We start from the raw sequence: 21,316 nt of genomic DNA on the forward strand, positions 1-21,316 counted from the left end.
GTCAGTACTTAAGGGAGACTGACCTTAAACTCAGTGCTTAATGAGGCCTGACCTTGAACTCAGTACTTAATGGGGCTGGCCTTAAACTCAGTACTTAATAAAGGCTTATCTTGAACTCAGTACTTAATGAAGACTGACATTGAACTTCTGATCCTTCTGCCTCTACTTCCCAAGCACTGGGATTACAAACATGCATTGTAATGCTTTCTTTTCTTTAAGAGATCCTTTTTAAGTCAGGTGGAAGCTCATAATTTTGAGTTGGAGCTCATTTCATTCACAAAAGCTTTTAGATTATGATCTAAGAAACTATAAAATGCAATATATAGACATGAACCACTTTTCAAACTGAGAAAAATCGAGGTTTAGTAACCAAAAAAATCATACATATAATAAGGTTTGTATAGCCATTAAAATATGCTATAAAGTTAATTTATAGCATATTTTAATGACAAGAACTAAACCAAATATTTGATGTATCTTCCTTACATAAATTCTAGTACTTCTGAAAAATTTTGGAATTTCTGGAAAATGTTTACCTGTTATAAGTATTGGATCAACTTTCAGATAAATATTTCCAAATTTCAAGTGTGCATTGAAAAATTTAGCTATGTCCCAATTGCCACTTAAGTATGACTGTTTCTTGACAAACACCTCAAGCATAGCTTCTGCCAGAGGTATCGGGAGTGATGATGATGAAGTTGTTAGATGGAAGTTCTGTTTCCCTCAACTGCCAATAATGATCCTGTTGACACCAACAAAGGGGAGCTGAGCGATTCATATTTCATTATGCTCACACTTAAGAGAGAAAGATACCATTCCTTCTCAACCGAGTATAATCTGTTCAAAGTGTTGACAAAATATCTGACAGGTAACTGTCTCCTTCATGGGCTCACTGAGATGGCCACTGTCCTGGTTGCTCTGGGTAACTGGTTTGATACAGGTGTTTGCTTGCATGGATTGGACTCAGGCTTTCTCCCTTTGGAGCTGAAGCTGTTCTCCTTCACACTTGGGGTCCTCCATCTGTCAGAGAAGCCTGTTAACTCACCATCTCTCTGGCTCAGAGCTGCTAGTTTTCCATCTGGTAAACCCTGAAGAGAACCCTAGTGTCAGGGTGCTGTCAACTCCAGGGTATATCTCTAGAGGGATGGGGTCTTCTAGAGTCAGTACATGTTTAGAGCATGGCAAACAGAGGCTGTAGGTGGCTTTCTCAACACCAGAGGGCAACTAGTGGTAGATTAGGGAAGGCGTGAAATCAAGATTTAGTGAAAGGGCACCTTCTGGTACCCTCCTCCTCATTCTTCCCTGGTGCCATTTCCCAAGGTCACGAAAAGTTCACTATTGGCTAATCAACAAGAAATCTTCACTTCAGTGTTTGCATGTTCTCCCACAATGCAATGTGATGAATTAGGAAATGGAAACAAAATTAAAATAATGACTCATGTTAAAGGAGACTGGGGGATAGTTCTCAAAAACTGGCTTTTACTGCCTCTAGAGGTAATTTCTAGTTTATTCAAAACAAAAACAAACATGCTGAGTAACGCTCATAAGCATTTTTTAAATTACTGAACTGAAGAAAAGTGGACATTGCTGGCTTTGAGATTTGAAAGAATTTTCTTCTTGGATTTCTGACTTTAAAAACTTCAGGTAGGTTTCTTCCTGCTATACCAAAATCCGAGGTGCCAGTGCGTTTCCCACACATGTGCACAAAGGGTCTGCACTGTCCACAGACCCTGGTTTTACATAGTATTATTAACATTGTGGTTTTGAGCCCTTCATCCCATAAATTCATGGGGAAAAAAGAAAACACCCTAAAGGGGAGATGTGGTCAACCACTGGAGGAGTAAAGTAAAGCATCATTACTGGAGGAGTAAGGTATCACCTTACCTCATGAACAAGATCCTCATAACTATGTGTAAATCATCTTACAGTGAGTAGAGTAGAATCCTCTTTCAGATAGCCTACTTTGTCATCTTCCTGCAGTGTCTGCTTTGCTTTGCTTAATAAACTTCTGTTTAAAACGCCTATGACCTTTGACTAAATTGTTTTCTTTATGAAGGCAAACCTAGAGACTACCCACTATTTTGATCATTAAAAGATGATTATGGAAAATGTGAAACACATAAAAGTGACTTATAATTTTTATTATATGTTAGGTTCCAGCTTGAACAATTATCAAGGTATTTCAAAACCTCCAATAGGTTATTTAGAAAGACAAACTGAGAGCCCCTGGTTTTATTGATTCATGATGAATACACAGCAGGCAGGATCACCCACAGATAATATGTTCACTCCACCAAAACCACAATGTGAATTTGCAATAGGGAAAGAAAGAACCAAGATTTGCAGGGTCCTGTTTTCATTGTTGTTGGGTTTTTTTTTCTTAAACAAATTTAAAAGAAAAAGTTGTGTTTTTATTTACATTTAATATTTTTGCATAGATTACTTATATTTTATATTTGTGTCTATATGTTGTATATTTTATTAGGGGTCAGCTATTTTTCTGCATATATTCCTACAGGCCAGAAGAGGACACCAGATCTCATTACAGACAGTTGTGAGCTACCATGTGGTTGCTGGGAATTGAACTCAGGACCTCCAGAAGAGCTGCAAGGACTCTTCACCTCTGAGCCCTCTCTCCAGCCTGGGGTCAGCTATTGTTAATGATGACAAATGATCAAATCAGCATTCATTGTCCTGCTTCTGAATTCACTTGTGGTGTGAGCAAGTTCATTATATTCTCAAAGGATAAAAAATGTAGAAAATGGCAATAACAAAAGAAGACAAACAAACGAGAAATAAAATCTTATTCTAGGCATTCCAGCAGCTGGTATTTCCTGGTATATGTTGTACTATAAGCAGCTGGTTTGTATAAGTTGGTTAAAAATGTCAGTGATAAAACCCTTTTTTTTCTTTTTTTTTTGTCAATGAATTTGCTGTATGTTTTTATTACTTTTATACTGTTTGATGTATGTATGAAACAATGTACAACAATAAGCTAGGATTTTATTTTGTTGAATTGTTTTAACCAAAAAAAGTGTATCTGTAAGATTATAAATATATTTTTAAACCCACATAGTCACAAGAATATTGTCATGCTTAAAAATTAAACAGTAAACTCAAGTCACTAAATAACTACTCATTGTTCAGTCATTCTTAATTATGTCATATATATAATGTTTCTCTGTATGTACACATGTGTCTATACATGCATGTTTCTTATCCAGTATTTTTCTCTTTTGTGGGGAGACAAGGCACGAATCAAATGTATCCCAGGCCAACCTGACAGTGGGTACATAGCTGATCTCCCTGCCTCCGCATCCCAGGCTGGAATGACTGGTGTATGCAACTAGGCCCAGTTCATATACAGGGACTTCACTAAATGTAGCCATGCTTCCTTTTCCTTATACTTTTAGTAAACTGAGAGTATATGGGAAACTTAATCACATTGAAGTTTAATTACTTTTGGCAATAATAAAACATAAAAACATGTGTTTTATCTCCTAATTGCCTTTCATCAACAGACACGTGTTTGTTACCAGATAGTTTCTCTTTTCATGGCATCGGAAAGACTAGCTAGCAGATTCAGCTGCTGTCATCCTGACTCTTCTGCTAGGAAATGTGAATGTCTTTTGAGGGTGTAAAGATACAGGTATGAAGTTGGCCCAGTTACCAAAGGACTAACAGTTCCTATAAATGCTGTCCCTGTTAGCATGAGATTTGGCTATATTCCAAGATGACAAGCGAAGAAAGCCCAAGGTTTCTGGCAGGGTGGAGAGGGTTGAGGTGCTCTCCGCTGAAACACTTTGGGGATCCACTGAAGGCAATGGGTATCTCCTTCATCAGCAATTCCTCCTCTGTTTCAGGTCCCCATCCCCGCTTCATCAAGAAGACGTTACCAATTTACCACTTCTACAATTAACACTATGGCAGCCCAGTAGATTTCTTGGTCTAGGAAGATATGTAACTTCCAAGAATTCATAACTTTCATAAATTTAACAAAAGAGCCAGTGGTGCTATTGTCTCTCACCTTGTCTAAACTGGAAGAGTTTTCAAAGAGAGTTCTAGAACATCGAATACTCTCAATGACTACTCATACTATCTTTCTAGTTTTTGACAAGGCAGACACAAAATCCCTTCATGAAATGCTTCAGAAAAAGACTATTTTGAGCTGGGCAGTAGCCTCACAGACTATCATGAGGATCTGTTTGTTGGAGGCCCCATACAAATGATTACAATTGCTGAAATTTTATCTTTACTTGGTCTGAGTCATGTCTAGAGAAAGGGATCCCATTGCCCTCCTCTCTGTCTCTCAGCTCTGTAATCTTCCTGTCCCTCTTCAGCAATGTTCCCTGAGTGTTAGCAGAAATAGAACAACATGTTTAGGGCTGAGTGCTAACCCATCTGGAAATGCTAGACATTTTACAAAATCTTTTGAAACATCTGGATGGATGTGATAGAAAACACAGACTGAACATCAGCAAACATAGGCAGCGTCATGATTCATTGCACAATCAGACTTACAGTTTTGTAGAATAGTATAATGGGGGGAAAAGCCAGTCAGAGAACTTACTTTTTGCTATTTGTAGGCTAAATGAACTGAAGGAGGTTATATGTTATCTCCATGCCATACCTTGTGTGTCTCTAACAAAAGGTCCTCAAAGGCTTGTAAATAAAGCTTGCGTGGATATTGCTTCTAAAGAATTCAGATTACCGAAGAAATTACATTTTTGTTATCACCAAAAAAAATTGCATCATTTAAACCCTAAAACTCAGGTCTTATGTGAGTTCTGCATTTGTCTATTAGTAAACAGTTTTCATGGATAACTAAATATCAACTCTTATATGATTGGCAGGTTATGTAATCTCTTAGACTGTAGTTTCACGTGTATAAATAAGATATGTTAAAATACACTGTATAAATATTTAGAGAAAATAATCTAAAAATATACACATATATATGTATACTTAATTTTTTTATATCATACTAGAGGTAATAGTGGAGAAAGGGCAGTCTTCAGCACAAACAACACTAATACAATTGGATGTCCATATGATAAATGGAAACATCAACCCCTACCTGACATTTCATACAAAATGTATCATATAAAACCACAAATATAACATTTCTAGGAAACTAATTGTAATATTGTCTTATCCAAAGATTTCTTAAATAGAGTACTTAATGTACAATCCATAAAAGAAAACAAATATTGTGTATGCTGGCCCTCAAGAACTAAAACTTTTGATCTATAAAGATACTATTAATACAATGAAAAAGGAAAGCAACTGACAGAGAAAACTGTTTGCAGATTACATGTCTAATAAAAGACTTGATTTAAACTACGTAATGAAATCTTGAGGATATTCAAAAAACAATGAAAGTACAAGATGGGTTATGATTTAAGAAGGCAGCTAAACAAAAAGACACAGTCTCATTCTACTTCCCAGTGGCCCTCCCAGAAAAACAGTGGACAGAATACATAATGGCGCTCTCAGAAAACAGTGAAGAACTGCAATCTTCTGTCATCTGTTGGCATTGTTGCTTCTGCGCGGTCACAATGAAGTGCATTTTGGGTGAAGATGTTGGTGTAAACTGTGCTGACAGGCACAGGGAGCCCGGACACTTACAGCACACGCTATCTATCCCTGGTCGGAGGGAGAATGGTAAGCTGGACTTGGCCTCATGGTGACAGAAACTAAAGAGGACAATACTGCACGTGGAGAAATAGAGGAACTGAGCACTGGTCAGCCTGAGGAGTCAGTGGGCTTCACTTAAGGGTTCTTCTTTAGCCAGGGAGCTCAATCTTGAGAGATCCATTTTCCCTCAAGGTTAGGTAAGCTAAATCTTAATACAGTTCTTAAATTAGATTTGATGCATTTCATTATCTCAGAAACATTAAAACATTCTCAAAATCTACCCCACAAACTCCTTAATCTCCAGAGTACTCTGTAATTTATTGAGATAATTTTTCCTATTTTTTTCCCCACTCAGTCCTCACTTTAGCTCTTGTGGTGCTTTGAATGAGAACGGCCCCATTGGCTCATAGCTTTGAATCCTTGGTCCCTAATTAGTGGAACTTTTGGGATTCCTTTAGTTTCCATTGGTCACTGGTTAGCTCTCAAAATCCATCCTTTACTTCCTTGATAAAAATTATTTTCTCTCTGGGTACATGGCCATTAAAGTTGGTCTCAGAGCCAGGTCTACATATGTAATAAGCAGAGATGTGTACAACTTCCATATTCCTTTAAAGGATCTCCCTAGCCTTGATTCTTCTTTGTCCTTCTGAAAATAAAATGTCAATAAAGAGCCAAGACAGCATACCCTGAGGAACAACTTCCTGAATTTTTCCACTAGCAATTCCCTATTCCTGAGAAATATTCAGGGCACTTCAGGCATGTAAGTCTATAAAGTAGGAACACATTGGTTAAACATTTATTGGTAGCTAATAATGAAGAATTTTATTTTATAGTAATTTTAGTATACATATAATTTTATACTAATTAAAGACAAATGAAAACTTACATATTAATGAAATGGATGTTGTGGTGGTTTGAATGGGAATGGCACTCATAGGCTCATATATTAGAATGTTTGACCATTAGGGAGTGCCACTACTTGACAGGGATCAGGAGGTGTGCCTTGTTTGAACAGGTATGGCCCTGTTGGAGAAATTGTGCCACTGGGAGTGGGCTTTGAGATTTCAGAAGCTCAAACCAGGTCCAGTGGCTCATTCTCCTTTCCGCTGCCTACGGATCTAGATGTGGAACTCTCAGCTACCTCTCCAGGACCAAATCTGCCTGCATGCTGCCATGCCTCCTGCCAAGGTGATAACGGACTAAACTGAAATTGTAAGCTAGCCACAATTCAATAGTTTCCTTTATGAGAGTTGCTTTGGTCATGGTGTCTTTTCACAGCAATAGAAACTCAAACAAAGAGAGAAGTGCTTGCTTATTTTTACAGAAAGAATTAGGTCTTGGCTGAATATTTGATGCTGCTCAAATCTTTAGTGGGATTTTTAGAGTTGAATGATATTTTGAGTTAGAATCATCAATGTTCAGAACACTCCTGAACATAAATATGTGGTACACAGTGCCAGATGCATGCTTAGTACCATTTCAGAAACCGTTTTAAATACTGTCTTAATCCAGAATTAAGGTCGTGCTCAACTTCCTTAGCAATCAGGGAAATGCAAATCAAAACAACTTTGAGATATCATCTTACACCTGTCAGAATGGCTAAAGTCAAAAACACCAAGGATAACCTTTGCTGTGGAGGAGCGGGTACCCTCATCCATTGCTGGTGGGAATGCTATCTTGTGCAACCACTGTGGAAGTCAGTGTTTCGGTTTCTCAGGAAATTCGGGATCAACCTACCCCTGGACCCAGCAATACCACTCCTGGGAATATACCCAAGAGATGCTCTATCATATGACAAAAGCATTTGTTCAACTATGTTCATAGCAGTATTATTTGTAATAGCCAGAACCTGGAAACAACCTAGATGCCCTTCAATGGAAGAATGGATGAAGAAAGTATGGAATATATACACGCTAGAGTACTACGCTGCGGTAAAAAACAATGACTTGTCGAATTTTGCATGCAAATGGATGGAAATAGAAAACACTATCCTGAGTGAGGTGTCCCAGACCCAAAAAGATTAACATGGGATGTACTCGCTCATAATTGGTTTCTAGCCATAAATAAGGGCCACGGAGTCTACAATAGGTGAACCTAAAGAAGCTAAGTAAGAAGGTGAACCCAAGGAAAAACATACAGTTATCCTCTTGGCTAAGGGAAGTAGACCAAATTGCCGGGGAGAAAATTGGGTTCTTGGGGGTGTGGTGGGATGGGGGTAAGGGGAGATGGGGAGAGAAAAGGTAGAAGGGAAGGAGGGAGGACTTGGGGAAACAGGAGAATTGGGATAAAGGAAGGGTGGATAAGGGAGCACGGAACCACAATTCTTAGTTAAGGGAGCCACTTTAGGGTGGGCAAGAGACTTGACCCTAGAGGGGCTCCCAAGTGCCCAAGATGAGGTTCCCAGTTAGTTCCTTGGGCAGCTGAGGATTGGTAACCTGAAATGACCCTATCCTAGAGCAATACTGACGAATATCTTGCATATCATCATAGAACTTTCATCTGGTGATGGATAGAGACAGAGACCCACACAGGAGCACTGGACTGAGCTCCCAAGGTCCCAATGAGGAGCAGAAGGAGGGAGAACATGAGCAAAGAAGTCGGGACCACGAGGCGTGCACCCACCCACTGAGACAGTGGAGCTGATCTACTGGGAGCTCACCAAGGCCAGCTGGACTGTGACTGAAAAAGCATGGGATAAAACCGGACTCTCTGAACATGGCGAACAATGAGGGCTGATGAGACGCCAAGGACAATGGCACGGGGTTTTGATCCTACTTAATGTGCTGGCTTTGTGGGAGCCTAGCCAGTTTGGATGTTCACCTTCCTAGATATGGACGGAGGGGGGAGGACCTAGGACTTACCACAGGGCAGGGAACCTGGACTGTTCTGTGAACTGGAGAGGGAGGGGTAGAGGAGAGGGGGAAGGGGGAGAAGGGTGGGAGGAGGAGGAGAAGGGTGGGAGGAGGGGGAGGGAAATGGGAGGCTGGGAGGAGGTGGAAACTTGTTTTTTGTTTATGTTTTTTTTTCTTTTCTCAATAAAAAAAAATCACTTAATGGTTTTCTGAAATACAAGTGAGCATGTGTCCCGCATGTGTGACTGGTGCTGAGGAAGTCAAAGGAAAGCACTGAATTCCTAGAGCTGGAACAGTGGGTGGTTGTTACCCAGACCACTGTCTGGATGCTGAGAACTGAATCTGAAGCCTCTGAAAGAGCATCTCTCCGGATCCATCTCTCCAGCTGCTAATGATTTTCGTAAACGTGGAACTCAAATTAGCAACTCCAGCAGCAATATTTGAAATCAAACATTTGAACAAAATACTATCTAAAGATACACTAACTTGGTAATTGCATGTGGAGGGATGATGATAGGAAACTATTAAAAGCCTGTTTTCTGTAATTAAACTGTTATATTTCTCTGAAAGCAGAAAATTCTCTGTGTACAATGGCAACACTGCAGTTCAAAACACGGCAGTCTGGAAGCTGAGCTGAGGTGTTGCATTTGTCATTGCATGGTGTGACAGCATTCACAGCACAACGTGTACTCTTAATTCCTGCATGCAGAACCAAAAGTTGCCCCAAAGACCCACAATGCCACACAGGCAAACTCTGCCTGAGACACCTTGGTTCTCATTGTTCTTGACTTCAAATTAATATTTGATCACTGCATGTTACTGCTGTCAGATTTTGTCACTCTGCTCCCTGTCACCCAGCAATACGTGGGCCTGTGATCTGCAATATAAGAAGCTGTGTGTAAGAAAGTGTTGTGTGTGTTAAAAACTGGAGAACTGGTCCACGAAATGAGCCCATGCTTGTCCACCTTTAAAGATGTGTTTTTCTATCAGTGTTCTGGAGAAAGAAAGGGGTGGTGGTTCACTCTGGAAAGCTGATGACTTTTGTTATGCTGTGGTCAGAAAAATTCATAAAAGTGACACACGCACTAACTGCTTTCCTATAAAACCTGCATCATGAGGACAAGTAACTGGAAAGATTCAGAATGTGTGTGTGTGTGTGCATTTGTGTGTGTGCTTGTGTGCATGTGTATGTATGTGTGTTTTCCATTATTTTTAAGTATACTATAATAGACAGCTGACAAGCAGCCAAGTTGAAGGTAGGTTTTTGAAGGGGCTTCATAGTCACAGGGACTTTAAACAAACTAAAATTTAATCATGGCGCATCTGTTTAGTACAGCACAGTTATACCAGTGTTTTATAGGGAAAAAAAAGATCAAACCGTAATGGGATCTGAGGACATTGCAAGGTCCAAACCCCAACTACCACCTACACAGCACTATTTCTTTAAACCAGGATATTTGAAGAGTTTTATGTTTACAGAATAGTTGGGAAAAAAATATAAAAGCCTCATGCACCCTGAAATCTATGCCTTCTACTAGCAACATCTTATAAGAGCATGATGCATTTGTTGTAATTAATAAACTAAGTGGCATATTATTATTAACTCAGCATATATACCACTTATTTTTTCCTTAATTAAAAAATATAATAGATTTTATTAATTCTTTGATAACTTCATATACACATGCAATGCATTTTGGTCATATTTAACTACATTAGTCATCCTAACTCCTCTGCCTAGATCCACTCCTTAACCTTAATCTCCTTTTCCTTCTCCTTCTTCTTCTTCTTTTATAACACACAGAGTCCAATTTATACTGCCTATGTATACATAGATATTGGACGGACTGTCCATGAGAGCCTGATACCTTTTTGGGATCACATCCCTGAATAAAACCTAACCATCCCTCTTAGTAATCACCAACTGTGAAGTGAACAGCTCCTCAGCGAGGGCTGAGGCTCATGAACTCTCCTCCCATCTATTCTTAAATGTTGATTGGCTTATTCTTGTTTAGGCTTTGTCCAGCCACATGTGATGTAAGTTCATGAGTGTAATCCTCATGTCATGGCTGGAAGCATTCTTCACTCCAGTCCTCACAAGACCTGGCTCTTACAATCTTTCTGACCCCTCTTGGTCAATGATCTGAGAGTTGGGGGAAGAAGTGTGAATCAGATGGCTAGCACTCCACAAATGCTTCTCTGCACAGTGACCATGTCTCATTTCAGCACTCACTGCATAGCTTGTCTAGTAAAGACTGAGAGCTACAATAAACTTTGGATCTATGTGTTTTAGAGGGACAGTTTGCTACTATGTTCACTTAACAACAACAGTAGTATGTTCACTTCTGGAGCCTACAAGTTCTTCCAAGCCATGGGCTCTAAACTGGATCTGCAGTACTAAGCATGTGATTCCTTGTGTGGAATGTATCTTAAATCCAATCAAACAGCTCCTGATTATCCCCATAGCAGTCATGCATGCCACTATTGCACCCACAGACATATCTTGCTAGGTGAGTCATCATTGTAGCTCTCAGGATTCACAACTTGGTAAGACTGTGGATGTTATTTTTCCCCCAGCAATCACTTGAGAAAATGACAGATTTAAGACCAATAAAAAAAAAGATGAGGTCATGACATTTTTTATGAAAAAAAATCAGAATTTTCAGTTTTATTCATGCTTTTTAGTTTTTTATTAAAGTAGTATATAAATCAATAGGGTTCATATAGCCTTTCCAAACACCTATGCCATTTTTATTTGTTCTTATCAATCTTTCTCTTTACTGCTTAGATATGGTTTGCAAACAAAGTAGGTCTTTAAAAATTGCAATGATTTTAGGGGCTTGTGCATAGACTGGATAATATTGGTAATTTGATAATAATTCATACTTATGTAGGAGAATGCCTGTTGTTATAAACTATATGATGAAGCGTTCAGAGACGGAGTGTTATGATCCACATAATTTTCAAATGATTCAGAAACACAAACACATGCAAAGTGAGAGGGAAAGAAATACAGAGAGAATATGCCAAAACAGAAGAATTATTGAAGGGTAGGTCCATGTGTTCACTGTACTATCCTTTAAACCTTTCATTATATTTGAAACTCTGAACAATTTTATCAGTGTCTACTCAACAGAGCAAAAAGTAGGCACAAATGTGCATGCTCTCCAAAGCCCATTTTAGTCCTATGATTCTTGTGGACCAGAGAGAGATAACTGGGAGTACTGGTCATAGAGAATAAAGAGAAATGAAGGGCTTGTACAACAGCTTCCTATAAGCCAATATCATAACAGCTTGCTCATTAGATTAGTGTGATTACTTCTTTATTAAGCCTTATTTGAGCTGTCATCTGGTATCAATTAGGTCAGTTATAGTCTGTCAGGTCTACCAGAGGGAAATGGAGCAGGGTCCATCATGGCGTGAGGACGGCATAATTAAAGCAATGGAAATAATGGCTACTCTTCATTTAACTCTCATCCAATCAACCGAGCTCATACTGGCCTTCCACTCACGTTGAATGCTAAAGAGATGGGAAGAGAAAAAGGTAGTGCCAAAAAAGCCTTTAAAATATTGTTCTAGTCATCAAATCAAATCAAACCATTCATAAAGTGATGATTTATGCAAAAAATACATAAGGATATTATTGTAAGAACTAAGCATAATATAAAAGGTACAATTTACTTATAAGTCTGCTCCTAATGGTTTAATTCTATACATGCATGTGTGTGCTGTTTGTCATGTATTGTATATGCATATGGTGTGCATAATTCTCAACAATAAAGAGGAAAGATGAGTAAGGATATTTTGGTAGAAACAAGTGCTTTCCATAAGTAGTGCATACTTAGAAGAACAATGTTTTAAAGAGGCAGGAATTGAATTAGACATAGGTTGACCATTGGAAAGCAAATTCCTGGCACCCAAACTGTACCTGTGCAATTATAATAAAGTTCTTTTTACTCAATTTCAACTCAGTGTTAAAAGTAATAGGTTGCAAGGAATACACCGATATCTAATTTAATAAGGGCATTAACAGAAAATGAAATGAGTAAAGTTAGAAAAATTAATTAAGAATTGAAAGACAATATAATTTCATTTATATTCCCTTGATAGATAATGATATATGTGTACTAATAATTATTACATGTTGTATAAATGAATTATCAATTTTAACCAGTCTTAGTTTTATAAGTTTTAGGTTAGGCCTCAAGTTCCAGTCCCTCTTAGATGAGGAATGCCTTCAGAGAGAGCTGAATACAGCTTTCACACTCTCCTCTGTCTAAACTACTTTCCCAGCAAAGGGGTGATGTGCACTTTGTTGTTTCCTTGTTCCCCACACAGGGCACAAAACTGGCAGTGCAAAGGTGGAGTACACAGTGTGTGTGCTCAAGTTCCATTGCTTATTGAGGTTATAAAACAATAACCATCTGGATGATGTTGGACCATCACGTTCACATGTGCTTGAACTGCAGCACTGTAATGAAGGTAACTACTGTGTCTTGGGCATGTCTCTTAGGAGTTCTATGCTCAGGTACAGCAGCTACGGAACGAATTGTGTATACATTGCCAGGTGGGGCCCATGATACTGTTCAGCTTTAGATTTTGAAACTTTTATGATGAGGTAGCTTCCTAAGGTCATTCATCAGGAAGAATTAGGTAAGCACCAAAAAGGAAAAGTGCTATCAGAGACGTAGAGCCTTTTCCCCCTTCCTCCTTCTCCTCTGCCTCCCTACCTTTCCCTTTTCTCCAGTCCTTCCTTCTCTCCTTCCTTTCTCTCATTCTCTTCCAGTTTCCTTCTTTCTTCATTCTTTTATTATTATCATTTAGATATGGTTCTCTTTTAACCAACAAAAGTTCCAACAATTCAATACATTTTATGGCCATTATAACCTCTTGGATTTTTTTTTTTTAGATTGTTGCTTTTCAGGTTGTATTTCTATGTTAGTTGCCTAAATCCTCTTGATAGGTAGATAATAGACAATGGCATAATTGGGTATCATTAAGATTCTAATTAGTTCTAGCTCAGGTTTAATCATGCTCTGATAAAGCTATTGACCATCATTCTTCATGTACTGAGCTTTTTCTCCTAAAAGTCTGGTTAATTTTGTTTGATCTCTAAAGTGGAATGGCGTTAGTGTGAGACCAGTGTTTAGAGACTGTACCTAGTACCTAGCTCAATTCCAAACCCTGACTCTATTTTTATACTTGTCTTTATTTGTGTGCATGTGCCTGTGTGTTGGGGGTTATCCCACAAAAGACAGAGAGGGCATCAGATGCCTTGGAACTGAGTTACAGGTTGTTGTGACCTGCCTGACACGAGTGAGAGAAACCAAACTCTAGTCCTCTGAAAGAGCAAAGACGGGCTTCTAAGCATGAGCCATACCCCTAGCCCTTCAAACCCCGATTCACGTCTGCCTGTCCTTCTGTGTACTTCCAGTGATAACAGAAAGAAGCTTTACTCTCAGGCTTTGGGGGAAATAGAAAAACCAGCAAGATCACTGCCAGTATTTTCTCCTCTACTCCAGTTTGACAATAAAGACACCACCCAGTCCTAGTCTCTGTTGGCTTTCCATAGCTTACATGAGAGCCTGTGGAACCAGCCCACTATGGCTCCCTGCAGGTTAGACAGAATATGGAGAAGTTAGTCTGTGCCCTGATGCTGCCATTGGGGCTATAGGAAAACGCAGCGTCACTAATAGGAGCACAATATGCAAGACGCCAGTACATTGCTGTGATTTACAGTATGTCTAATGAGCAAGCCCAATGAAGAGGTTTGTTGTCTACCATAAAACCAGATGGATGTAAGCAGTGATTAGAAGCAATTAACTCTGTTCAGCACTAAATAACGTTCCGTCATTAATGTACATTTTTCCACCTCATTAGAGGTACGGAGGAGTGCATGAGGTAAGGCGCACTCAATTTGATTTTCAGATATGCATATGTTTGGGAGGGGAAAAAAAGCCACCAATTTGCAAGGAACACCAGAACACATGCTTAGAAAGCCTTGCTTGGGTGCTAGCATAGTACCCATTTCATGACCAACTATTTACCAGCTCCCAGGAGAACCAGAAAGTCATAGAGTGATGGTCTATCAAGAAACAAAACCCAAGACAAATAAAAGGTGATTATAAACATCAGTTTTACTATTTTCTAACAATACCATAGTAGCATGCTTTTAATAATTATTAATATCAATTTAAATGCCATATCTGAAAAATTTAATGTTGATTATTTGAAGTAAATTTAACTTTTTTTCAGCCTGGACCATCAGAAATGGTCATTGAGTCTTTCCCAATTAGGGTAAACAACAGCAGGAGAGACACTTGATTTACAGGAAAGGAGATGGATATCAACTATCAACATTGATTCAAATATAAACTTTACTTCTGCACTAAAAAAAAAAAAACCTCAAAATTGCATTGCCTTCTTATAATAAGGTAGGAAATATTCTGGAACAAAAGCTTGTGATGTAGCTGCAAACAAATAACACATAAAAAGCACTCAAGATAAAACAGTGCACATGCAAACTAAACAGCACTTGTGAATATTCTATATAACTGAGCGCGAGATCCATTTCCCCTCACTATTCTTACAGATGGCTTCCAACTTTTCTGTCCATTTCTGTTTTGTTCCCTTATCTCTTGCCTTGCTTTCCACAGTATTAGACACAGTTTAAAAAGTAAAAATTATTGAGAAAATTTAAATAAAAACATATCAAAGTCATATTAAAATGTAAAGACAACCATAAGTAAATGAATGGATATAAATACTGTAGCATGTTTAGGAGCAAGTACTCCAGGTGTTCCAGGTGTCTTTGCTTCCTTTTGATGAATATGAAAGGATTCTGTTATTGAACATGTCCACAAATATTTAGTAATATCCTTGTACTTTTTCCAAAAGATTTTAGTAGCCAATGTGTATAAAAATGGGTCGTTGGCAGGTGCTGTTCTCACTAAGTGACATATACGCTGTCATTTACTCTCCACTCATGATCTCAAGAGCAGGGGATTTTATCACCTCATGTAGATCAGACTGCCTCTTCACATCCCAGCTCACTCTTCTAACCATTGCCGTGTAAACACCATGATAGAAGCTTAACAGAGCACACGTGTGAGCCACAGGAGACAGAATATTTCCACATCACAAGCATAGAGAACGGGTCCCCCATGGCCAGGAAAGCAGCCTGGAACAAATGAAATTTTGTCGACACAGGTCACACATGACCGTGACTGAGGGACCCCAGAGTGCAGCCATTCTTGTCCTGTGACTTGTTGAAGGACATCCTTCTTTTGGCCAGACAGACTAGAACCAGAATCATCAATCTCAAGAGGCTTCCACTTCTGGGTCTGAGTCAGTCTAAGGCCATCCAGAGACCTCCCATACCCATGGACCAGGGGAAGTCACTCCAGGTTTCTAAACCCCAGTCTCCTCATTTGTAAAGTGACGTGTACTTGTCCCTATTTGACCGAGTCATGTTTAGAGAAGCAAACAGGAATAAATTACTGAGAATGCTCTTAAAGAGTTTTGAGTTCACTAGCCTGTAACACACTTCAAAGGTTTATTCACGGGTGTTGGGGGAGGGGTATGCACTTGACCACAAATGCCCAGAGAGGCCAGTAGAGTGAGTTGAAGTCACTGCAACTAGAGTCACTGAAGGTTGTGCAATGTGCCCATGAGTGCCAGGGAGCCAGAGTAACAGTGGTTGCGGGCTGTGCACATGGCTACTAGGAACTGAACTTTGGTCCTCTACAAGAACAGTAAGTGTTTTCACCACTATGTGATTCTCTCTCCAGCCCTAGACACTAGTACAATTTTTAAAAATTAGATAAAATTGTCACTAACTCTGATAAAGGTTACCCATTCCTAGACAGCAGAATGAGACCAGGAAACACTCAGATCACACTTGTAACTTTGTCATCTGCAGTCCACCAGTCACACCTGTTCTCAACCAAATAGTCTTCCTGCTTTCTTCCAGAAGTAAAGACAAACATCCCATCAGACACTCACAGAGTGGATGGAAACCAAACACTTTCCCTTGAATCCAGCATCACAGGGAACACTCTTGTAACACAAGGTTCAATGTTCGACCACTGGCTGGAGAGGAGGTAGACAGGTGCTTGGTATGCAAAGTATGTGGCCCTAGGCTTGACCTCCAGCGCTCCCATCTGCACATTGTTCACCTTGAACATTCTGATTAGGGAGGAGTCTCTGTGGTGTAATAGTAGAAATAATCCCACCTTAGTTCATTTTAAACAATTTACCAACCAGACTGTGAATTCCTGAAACTGTAACAGCTCAGAAAGCCAGCCCCGACTTGACGGGCCGCCTGTCTAGGTGTTCAGACAGGACCCTCCTAAGCAGAAATGCCAATGGCTTCTGCTTCAGAAATAATAGCATCCCATACAAGCATTTAGGCAAGTCATGGAGCTCGGAAGACTTAGGGACAAGCAAATTAAATCAACTAGTGAGAGCTGAGAATGCCAGGGTTTTCATGTTCTGACTCTAACTGAATTCCAGACCAACATGAACTAGAAAACACACGGGTACTGCTTTGAAAGAGAAGCAGATTCATTATTCCACATAGCGGGTTAGCAGACTAGCTCTAAAATCATAAATAGCAGGTTAGCATATCAGTCATAAAATCATAAATATAATGAATGCAAGTCAGAGTTCAACTATGCTTTCATCATATAAAATTCTGGTAAATACAAGGAAGTCATATAAAATATAGAAAAGGGTGCCTTCATTCCCATTGTTTGTATGAATGATATAGAATGTTTATAATGTTGATTTTACAAATTTTATTTTTATATAAATATTAATTATATATAAATAAATATTGCAAATATAAATTTTCATGTCAATTCAAAGAGACCACCTTGTCCCCAAGTCATGTTACTAGTGACCTGTGCCCCACAGAAAGCAAATACATAGGATACCATATCTGAGATCATTTCTGCCCTGCACGCATTTTCCTGGTGTAATGATTATTCCTGGTTGTTAGCTTGATTCCAACTAGAATTAACTAAAATCCCCAAATGGAAGGTATACCAGTGGGAGATTTTGTTTAATTTGAAGTAGAAAGATCCACTTCTAAACCAGGTGCTTGACATAGGAAGACATACTTCTAATTCAGATCTTTTGATCTGTGAAAAGACATGACATTAATATGGATTTTGAGGTGGGAGACACACATCTAATCTGACCCTCACCTTCTGCTTGTAGCCTGTATGAGGACAAGGAAGAAGGAAACTTCTGCTCTTTGTCTGCTTGCCCTCATCTTCCTAGCAAATCCATTCCTTCACTGGTGTTAGAGCATGTTTCTTTATAATCCTAGCATATAATGAAGACCAGAGGAGACATCCAGCCTTGTGTACTGAGCAACTATGAGATCCTTGGATTTTCATTTCTTAGTCAGCCATTGTGGGATTAGCTAGATGGGAGCCTGTAAGTCATTCTAATGAAGCCCCTTTCTAAATATAGAAGTAGCTGCCAACAACTCTTACTCCATTAACACTCCCACCTGGCCAGTGAGTACAGGCTTCTCCCTGCTAAGATTGCTGTGCTGGACAGGATGGCTCCAGTCAGCAGATCACTCCGTAACTGTGCTACTATTAGCCACTGTACTTCTTAGTACTCTGGATTCAGTATGGAAGAAGTGTCTACTTTAGATGCAGAGTATTGTATTTGGGGGTTTCTAAAAATAAGATGGAACATTAAATAGTCTATACCCCAGGAACATGTAGTATAATTGTAGGAATAAAATTAGGAGGCTGAGGGCATAATTCAGTCTTTAAAGTACTTGTCATGCTCTCAGGAGGACCAGCTTTTGATTTCCAGAACCTACATTAAAAAATAAATCCAGGCATGATAGCATCTCCTTGTAATCCTAGTGCTGGAGAGGCAGAGGCAGAGTGGTGTATCCTTGGTATCATTAGACAGACAAAAAGTCAGACAGACTTGGCAACCCACATTGTGAGAAACCCTGCTGCAAAACCAAGATGGAAGATGCCTGAGGAATAACACCCAACCTTGGCCCCCATAAGCCATATATACATATGCATTCATATACCCCCATAAACATGCATGCACACACACACACCTCAAGAAATAAAAGCACAAAAATTCTACACTTGTAAATTTGCAATGCAAGTTATATATTTCATATAAAATTCTATATAAATACATATAAGATATACATATTATTTACATATGCACATTGCATCTTTATTTACAGGCCTCTCAAACAAGTCAGACGGTGCCTGAGGAATGACATCAAAAGTTGTCTTCTGCTATCTACATGTGCGCATCCAAAATCATGCATGCATGTTGCGGGGAGGCTGCTTGTTGGTTTCCGGCTGCTCAGCCGAAATAATCACATAGAACTGTATTAATTAAATCACTGCTTGGCCCATTGGCTCTAGCTTCTTAATGACTAACTCTTACATATTAATTTAACCCATTTCTATTAATCTGTGTATTCCCCATGGCTGTGGCTTACCGGCTAAAGTTCCGGTGTCTGTCTCTGGTGGGGCTACATGGCTTCTCTCTGACTCTACCTCCTTTCTCCCAGCATTAAGTTTAGTTTTCCCTATCTACCTAAGTTCTGCCCTATCAACATGCCCAAATCATCTTTATTAATCAATGGTATTCACAGCATACAGAGGCTAATCTCGCATCATATGTGTGTACATATGATGTGTACATACAAAATTATGAGAAAAAAATTAGGGCTCGTGGACATAAACTCAAGCATCTTTATCTTTAAAGACTCATAATATTTAAGAAAGATGTTTCCTTTTTGCTCAGATTCAGAATCCAGCCTTCCATTAGCCTCAATGCTGACAACAGAGAAAGCAAAAAGCCAAGAATGCTTTATCACAATGTACAGGACAAGGCCTTTGCAAGGAGAACCCTGAGTCCTCACTTGGTGTAGTAAGGAGGCCACTTGTTCATTTCCCGGCCACCCAGACTCCTGAAATAACCACACAGAAACTGTATTAATTAAATCACTGATTGGCACATTAGCTCTAACTTCTTATTGGCTAATGCTTATATCTAAATTTAACCCATTTTTAGTAATCTGTGTATCACCTCGTGGCTGTGGCTTATCGGCAAGAATTCAACTACCACCTGTCTCTACAGGGGGGAGGGGGCGCTACATGGTTTCTCCCTGACTCCTTTCTCCCAACATTCAGTTTAGTTCTCCCCCCCCCCATCTAGCTCTGTTCTACTTTATCACAGGCCTAATACAGTTTCTGTATTAACCAATTGTGTTCACAGCATACAGAAGGGAATCCCACATCAACTTGGAGGTTATTTCCTGTCTCTGTAGCATCGTCATAAACCAGGCTACAGAACTCAAGTTGATAGCTGAATAAAAGCAGCAAAATTGGCCTTGGGAAAAATGATGGCTCCAGACAAAAAGAGAAAAGAAACTTTAGGGAACTTGGAACAGTCCTACGGATCTCAGTGGCCCACAAAAAAATAGACACATTGCAATTACCCACAAAAAACAGACACATTCAGACTACCTACAGGAAAGTCAGCCACATTGCACCTGCCCACAGGAGACGGGCTCACACATGCAGCTGCCCACAGGAAACAGACCTATGTATTTTAATGGCTCACAGGAAAGAGCCCCACACGTTGCACGGCCCCGTAGGAAACAGTACTACGGATCCCAGTGGCCCACAAGAGCTCTATGATTTGATTGGCTGATAATTGTTTATAACGATGATCCCCGACCCTTCTGAGTCTTCAAGAAAGTATATCAGAAAAATGTGCTTTCACTTGGAAGCAGGCATTTTGAAAGTGTCTCATTTCACATGTTTAAGCTGTAGGGCTCATTACGCGACATGTGTGTCCAGAAATTCTCACACTCTGCTGTTGGAAAGCTGAGGTCTCCTACTTTCTGTACTAGAAAATTCCAAGGAGACAGCTCTCAGCGGATCATGACAGTCGATTTTGCTTTCTAGAACATCTTCCAAGATAAAATGTTGACAAATCCCCACCTTGGGGAAGGCTCCAGAGTTGTGGTGCTGTCCTCAATTCTAGATGCATTTAAGAAAAGGATGGCATTCTAAGGAATTTTTACCTTGCTGCTTCTGTTTTTCTGCAAAGTGAGCCATTCAGGCATTTCATCTTCTCCAATTTCCTCGCCTCTTTCAGGGAAGCATATTGGGACAGAGCTTGCCAGCTGTCTGCTCCCTCAGCCTTCTGCTGCCATTATCCCGAGGTACCGCCCCACCTTCTGGCCCTCCAGCTTGTGGGGGGTGGGGAGGAGGGAGGGGAACAGAGCTCTTCCGCCTTCTGACATGCGTAACACAATGAAAAGAGCAGAAGGAATATGTATCTATCCATACATATTTCTCTCTCTACATATAGACATGCATAGGCTGATATGGAAAGTGTGTGCATGTGTATGCACGTGAATCCACACACCCCATGCCAGCATTCCTATATGTATATATACATGGTATGTATTCCATATGCTCTTTCTTTCTGCAGCACACATATGCAGCTGGGAATAACTACTGTGAAAAAAATTTACATACTCGCAAAAGACAGATTATCAAGCAGAAACAAGAATATATGGGATTTAGCTATTATAAATTCTTCTCATCTGCTGCCTGCCTTTATTAGAACACACTTCTACGGCACCAGAAAAATATCTATCCTTTCATGTTTGCATGCATATGAAAAGAAGTCCTTCCTGAATTTTTACATATTTTATACTGCTCATTCAGTCAGTGTCCTGTTCTGTACTGCAGAAAGTACATCCAGAAGGTTAAGGAATTCTAATGCACGCTTAATGCTCTATAGGGTGG

This window comes from Microtus oregoni, unplaced genomic scaffold (assembly GCF_018167655.1).
Source record: "Microtus oregoni isolate MIOR12 unplaced genomic scaffold, Mior012 000021F_ref0000039, whole genome shotgun sequence".
NCBI classification, from domain to species: Eukaryota; Metazoa; Chordata; class Mammalia; order Rodentia; family Cricetidae; genus Microtus; species Microtus oregoni.